The sequence below is a fragment of the Apium graveolens genome, chromosome 2 (assembly GCF_009905375.1).
Source record: "Apium graveolens cultivar Ventura chromosome 2, ASM990537v1, whole genome shotgun sequence".
NCBI lineage: Eukaryota > Viridiplantae > Streptophyta > Magnoliopsida > Apiales > Apiaceae > Apium > Apium graveolens.
The window spans coordinates 228,525,083-228,531,000 of record NC_133648.1 but is presented as its reverse complement, the minus strand read 5'-3'; the positions used below and the strand labels follow the sequence as shown (position 1 = coordinate 228,531,000).

The 5,918-nt window shown below is 31.8% G+C and overlaps 1 long non-coding RNA gene across 1 annotated transcript; it reads right to left on the bottom strand.

Moving 5' to 3' along the window:
* Nucleotides 1–1,418: 1,418 nt before the first annotated feature.
* LOC141708143 (uncharacterized) lies at nt 1,419–4,601 on the bottom strand. The gene is made up of 5 exons (XR_012569408.1): nt 4,356–4,601; nt 3,984–4,121; nt 2,526–2,804; nt 2,299–2,385; nt 1,419–1,764 (listed from the first exon to the last, which is right to left on the bottom strand). It is a non-coding gene; the product is annotated as an uncharacterized LOC141708143 (long non-coding RNA).
* Between the last annotated feature and the right edge of the window lie 1,317 nt (nt 4,602–5,918).

The following is a 5,918-nucleotide window of genomic DNA, read 5'->3' as shown; positions in this document are numbered from 1 at the left end:
GTCTTTCTTAGAAACTCTCAAGATTATAAGGAGTTTACTTTGGAGAGACTGTATGGCATTCTACAAACTTATGAGCTTGAGTTGGAACAAGATGAGCAGTTAAAAAAAGGAAGGAAGAAGGGAGGATCTATTGCATTGGTAGCTGAATAAGAGAGAGTTAAAGAGATGAAGGTTAAAGCTGTGGAATCTGCACCAAACTCAAGAGTTTGTGAAGGCAAACAAAAAGGGCTAATGGCTTAGCATGAAGATCATCTTAGTCAGGATGAAATGGAGGATATAGATGAACATCTAGCTTTCATATCAAGAAGATTTGCCAAGCTCAAATTCAAAAGGAATTTTGGAGCACCGAAGCCAAAATGGAAACATGGTGGATAAATCTAAATATAAGTGTTCCAAATGTGGCTTGAGTGGTCATTTTGCAAATGAATGCAGAAAGCCTGATTCTGAGAAAAGAAATTTGAGCCTGTGGATTACAAAAAGAAATATTTTGATTTGCTTAAACAAAAGGAAAGGGCTTTCTTTACTCAAGAAAATGACTGGGCAGCTGATGGGATAGATGAAGATGAATAAACAAGCTATGTCAATCTAGCTCTAATGACAAAATCAGATAAAGCAGAGGTTAGTTCTTCAAGCAACCAGGTAATCATTACTAATCTAGCACCCCTTTCTAAAGATGAGTGTAATGATGTTATCAATGACATGTCAACGGAATTATATCACTTGCGTGTTACACTTAAATCACTCACTAAAGAAAACATAAAAATTAAAGATAATAATTTGTTTTTAAGTGAGATAAATACTGTGTTAGAAACTCAATTTGTTGAGTTTGAGAAACTGAAGATAGAGTGTAAGATTGTAAAAGATGAATTGATTGAATCTTTGAAGAAAGAGGAATTTTTGAGAAAGCAGCTTGAACGAGAGTAAGAGGTAATCAAGGCTTGAAAATCATCAAAAAATGTACATGCCCAAATTCTAAGTTCAGGGAATAGAATCATTCTGTGAAGAAGCCTGGAAAGAGAGCAAGGAGAAACTTGATCCTGAGTTGGTAAAAGGATTATCGACGGATGTGGAATCAACGGACACTATGCCATAGATTGCTTTAAGCAACCCCAAACTGTGTTGCTATAGGACCAAAAAAATGTTGATAAAGGCCTAAAATGTGCTAAGGAAACATCAAAACTATGTTGACTTATAGCTAGTTAGTATAGGTATCTATAGCAACATAGAAAGTACTCTATTACAACATACCATATTCTGTTACTATAGATCTCAACAGTAACATTTTTTGGACTCTATAGTAACCTACTTATTGTGTTGCAAAAGATCTTATAATTTATAAATTTGATTTTCAAAATGTGGGTCCCACTTGTGAATCAAATAAGAATATTATATTTAAAGATTTGAATTTTCCAACAAAATAAAAAATACAAATCAATTAAATTCTGCTTTAATTTGATAACAATATCTAACATTATACATCAATTACTTCTAATAATAAATAACTACAAGATCATCACAACTAAGGCTACATACAAAGTTGCTTGATAATTTAATATTCAAAAACAAAATAAAAACTAAATAGTGCCCAATGTCAAAAATAGCACTAATCCTTCTACTATGCAACTTTGCTCTCGGATATCATTTTTTGCTCATCTGCTACTTTGCCTGAGGTCTCCAGTGCTTATTGATAGTCGATCAAGGGAGTGCCACATGCCACCTGATGTATGCACATAGCAGTAATAATGCCCAGAATGGGTACTCCATCTAGCATGAACCAACAAAATGAGAAGTCAATAACTAAACAACCAGGTTAGTCAGCAAAATTCTTATAGTTATGAAGAATCAGTTCCAGGAAATGAGAAAGCAAGTCAGGGTCTTAATGAGTTTTCAACTATATCCGAGCAACAAAGTTTCATTTCTGGTGGAAACTTTACTCCACAATATAATCATCCACAAATCAAGAAAGCTGAACATATATGCATACCTCAAATAATTACTACGACAATCAAAATATATCAAGCTACTCTCAACAATAATTTCAAAGTGAAAATCAGTTCTCTTATGCTTCAGCTGCAGGGAGATCATTAGTTGGTCGTCCCGATAATGCTTTAGTTTCTTTTGGTTATGGACGGAAACTTATTATGATGAAAGATAGCAATAGTCCACTAAGAACTTCAATACATGGAGGACAGGTATATCTTTGGCTTCAGAATGTATTTAATTTGAACTTACTTTCTCATTAAAATTTTAAACATTATCAAGGAAAGTTGTATTCAAAAGTGTGCATTTATGACTTACCTACAATGTGAAGAGTATAGGGCACAACAACCATAACTGGCCATCCACTCCAGCAGTTTCTCCCCACACAACATCCTTCCTTTTAGCCTACCATTTTTTTATCAAGTATATAAGATTATTTGTCTAATTCAGAAAAAAGTGCTTTTAAGTGGGAAAGGGGGAACAATAAGCATTGACAACCTACAACTATAATTTACTAGTGATGACTGATGAGGTAATTACTTTACCTTTCCAAGCGCAATACGCGTGTAGAGTCTCTGTCTTTGATATCTGTTTTGCAGAAGCATCGCAATTCCTTGCATTATTTCCCATTTCAAAAACAGTTGCACACCTTTCCGCTGAAAAGACTTGGTTATAGTAATAAAAACAGTGAAAAGGTTAAATTGTTAATAATTTCTTGCTATCTTCTGCTCACAATCAGGCTGTCGTCCTATTTCCCAAGTCAGACTGATGAGTGCCATAACTATTGCAAAGTAGTGATGATATATCCACCGGCAGATGCATATCTGTGATGTCCCATTCATGGTTGTAGCAATTAAATAAGATATAAAATATTATAATTATACATAAATAATACTATAAAGAACCCAAAGAGCGTTCAAGCTGTCGCAAAGTTCCTCCTAGAAAATGTCTACAGTTCAATTCTCACAATCAGCTATCAAACATTTTAAGTAATACTGTACAAAAATAATGTTCACAAATCATGATTGAAACTCGGGGAAAGAAACGCGGAAGAGATTTTGGAGGCTGAAGAAACAGTTATAATAATTTCATTGCTCTTTATATTCACTCCGGTACTAATCTCTCTACTTTGTTTGAATCTTTCTTTACATAAATGTTTTTTTAGGTGGATTTGAGATGACCTTTGTAAGTATATATATATATATATATATGTGTCTTGAATGTGTGTTTGTAAGAATGTGGGAGGGGATATACATGTTGAGCTACTCATTATGGTTGAATGTACTAAGCCTGTATCGATGTACAATCAAAATCTCGGTGTAGTTCATATTGTTTGAGTTATGCTATGTTTATTTCTAAATTTGAGACATGAGAAGCCAAGTAGAGATATTATTTTCATCCCAAGCTATACTAGACAAAAAAATGACCCTAAAATATTAGATAACCTCAACAAATGTGGATTAAAACACTGCAATATCAGAAGACATAGTTTCTGAAATTTTTAATTAGCTTATATCTGAATATTAAGAGCTCCATATTATTAATATAGTTGTTATTTCTCTGTCTTACAATTTGCAATATTTGTAGTCAAGGCAGAAAGGGAAATATTGAATAGAATTATCTAATTGTTATTCTGGTACACGTCCACTGCCCATATATGTGTTCTCCCTCCAAAATACACGTCAAGGCAGTGAATTTTATTTTGACCTTTGATTAATACAAAACTCGACTCGCTAAGCTTCTGAAATTTAAAGGATATAAAACCGCAACTTGAACTTTAGGATTTTAACAAAATGAGTTGTAAAAAGTAAGATGAATTAATTTCGTCCAAATGAAAATGTATTGACCAGTTTAAGTACTTCCAACACCAGCAGCATAACATGTGTTTGTAAATTACTTGGCAAATCAAAGACCATGAACCACATTTATGTAGTTCATTTATATGAAAGTTTTAAAATTATCTAACCCAATAGATGAACTTAAAGGTTAATAAGGATGCATACCGGCTTACAGTGAAAACTTGTGAAAAATCAGAAAGTGTAGTAGTCCCTCCCTGAATCAGCAATATCTATAATTGATTCATTTTCCAAGCCGTAAAAAGGATCTGGTATGAGTTTGTTCTTAAAACAGTGGCCAAAATGCTGCAAACCAAACCATACAAAATAATAAGTAACCATATAAATATAACGATAAAAGGGAGAAACAGGCAGAAAATAAACATATAGGAGCTGGAGCTTTTCTGGGCTCTCTTACGACCTTCACTATTCTTAAGCTACTCTACAATAGGTCTATAGTAGAAGGAAAAAGAGAGTGTATCGAACTAAAATGGAGTTTAATAACGGAAAAGATGCTTGAACACAAATCTTTTCTCAAACCTTAATTAAATCGCAATCAATCCTCTGCTCGAACCCTAATTAAACTCGAAACCCTTAAAAACAACCCAATTATGTTGCTCGCTGTTGTTGCTTGATGGTGTCAGAGAGCTTGAATGTAATTGTTTAACAGAGAAAGACCGGGAGAGACAGTGAGGGAAAGAGAGAGTAAAGGATAGTAGAAACAGGGAGAAAAGGAGAGAGATAAGCTAGTCTGTAATTCATCTCCCCCTTTCTTTTTGTCCCAAATTTTCATTTCCCGCTAGCCCAATTTAATCCTATAAGCTATACCTTTTATTTAATTTTTTATATTATAATATTTTTTAAACTGCATTATTAATTTAATTGAATTTGGAATCAAAAAATTTAAAAGATTTTATTTTCAATAAAAAAACTTAGTATTTACAATAAAAATATATTATTTTTAAAATTGCACACATCATAATTATTACAATTAATTAATTATTTAATTTATTTGTAAAAATTTAAAACTTTTATAAGATGTTTATTCTATAACAAAAAAATTTAGTGATTTTAAATAAAAATTTTAAAATAATAATTAAGTAAAATGTATTAATAATAAATTTAAAAGAAACGTTATATACTTTATAAAATATAAACCTATTACATGCTTTAATTAGAGAAGAATAAATAAAGAAGTCATTTTAATCAAAATTACTTAAATTTATCAAAATAATTAATATATTTCTTCTTTAATTTCATATTCAAATAAACTATTTTACTTGTTACAAAATTTTCATAATTCAATTAATTGATATAATATTACTTTCCAAGACAAATCAATGAATTATTTATCCAAATGAAATATTTATAAAAACAAATTTTATTTATGGTTTAAATTTAAATTTTCTTTTATTCTTAATCTATAGCAACACATTATATAATGTTAGCTTTACTTAACACCTCAGTGGTCTATGAAAACACAGTCCTGTAACTTTACTAACCTGCATAGTGTATGTGTTGTGATAGGGTGAAAATTTCATATCTATAGTAACATAATCTAATGTAACACCCCTATTCAAATGTTCAGTTAGACCATATATGGCGTAGTGGGATGATGAAATTATCCTTCTAAAGATAAAAGGAATTATCCGTTGAAAAACAAGGATGATCATCCATTGAAAGAACAGAAGCCAATTAGCAAAGCCAAGCTAACTAAACTCAATGATAAATATGGACCAGTTTCCAGGAATGTTGTTACAAGAGGATCAAGTCAAGTCAAGGGGAACAAAAGAGTAAATGTGGGGCATCTATTAATGAAGCAACTGAATGACATATTGGAGAAAATTGTGGTCAAGACAGACTCCAAAAAGAAAAACAACATGAATGGGAAAGTAGGAATTAACAAACATAACAACTACACACCAAATAAATATGCACCTAGAAAAAATTGTGTTAAGTGTGGTAGTGTTAATCATTTGTCTGTTAATTGCAAATATGGTATGCCTGCACACATGTCTGCACCTCCCTCATTTTCCAACATGCCCGCAATGCCTATGAATGTTGTGCCTGCACAAAATTTGAATGCACAATTTGCTAATATGC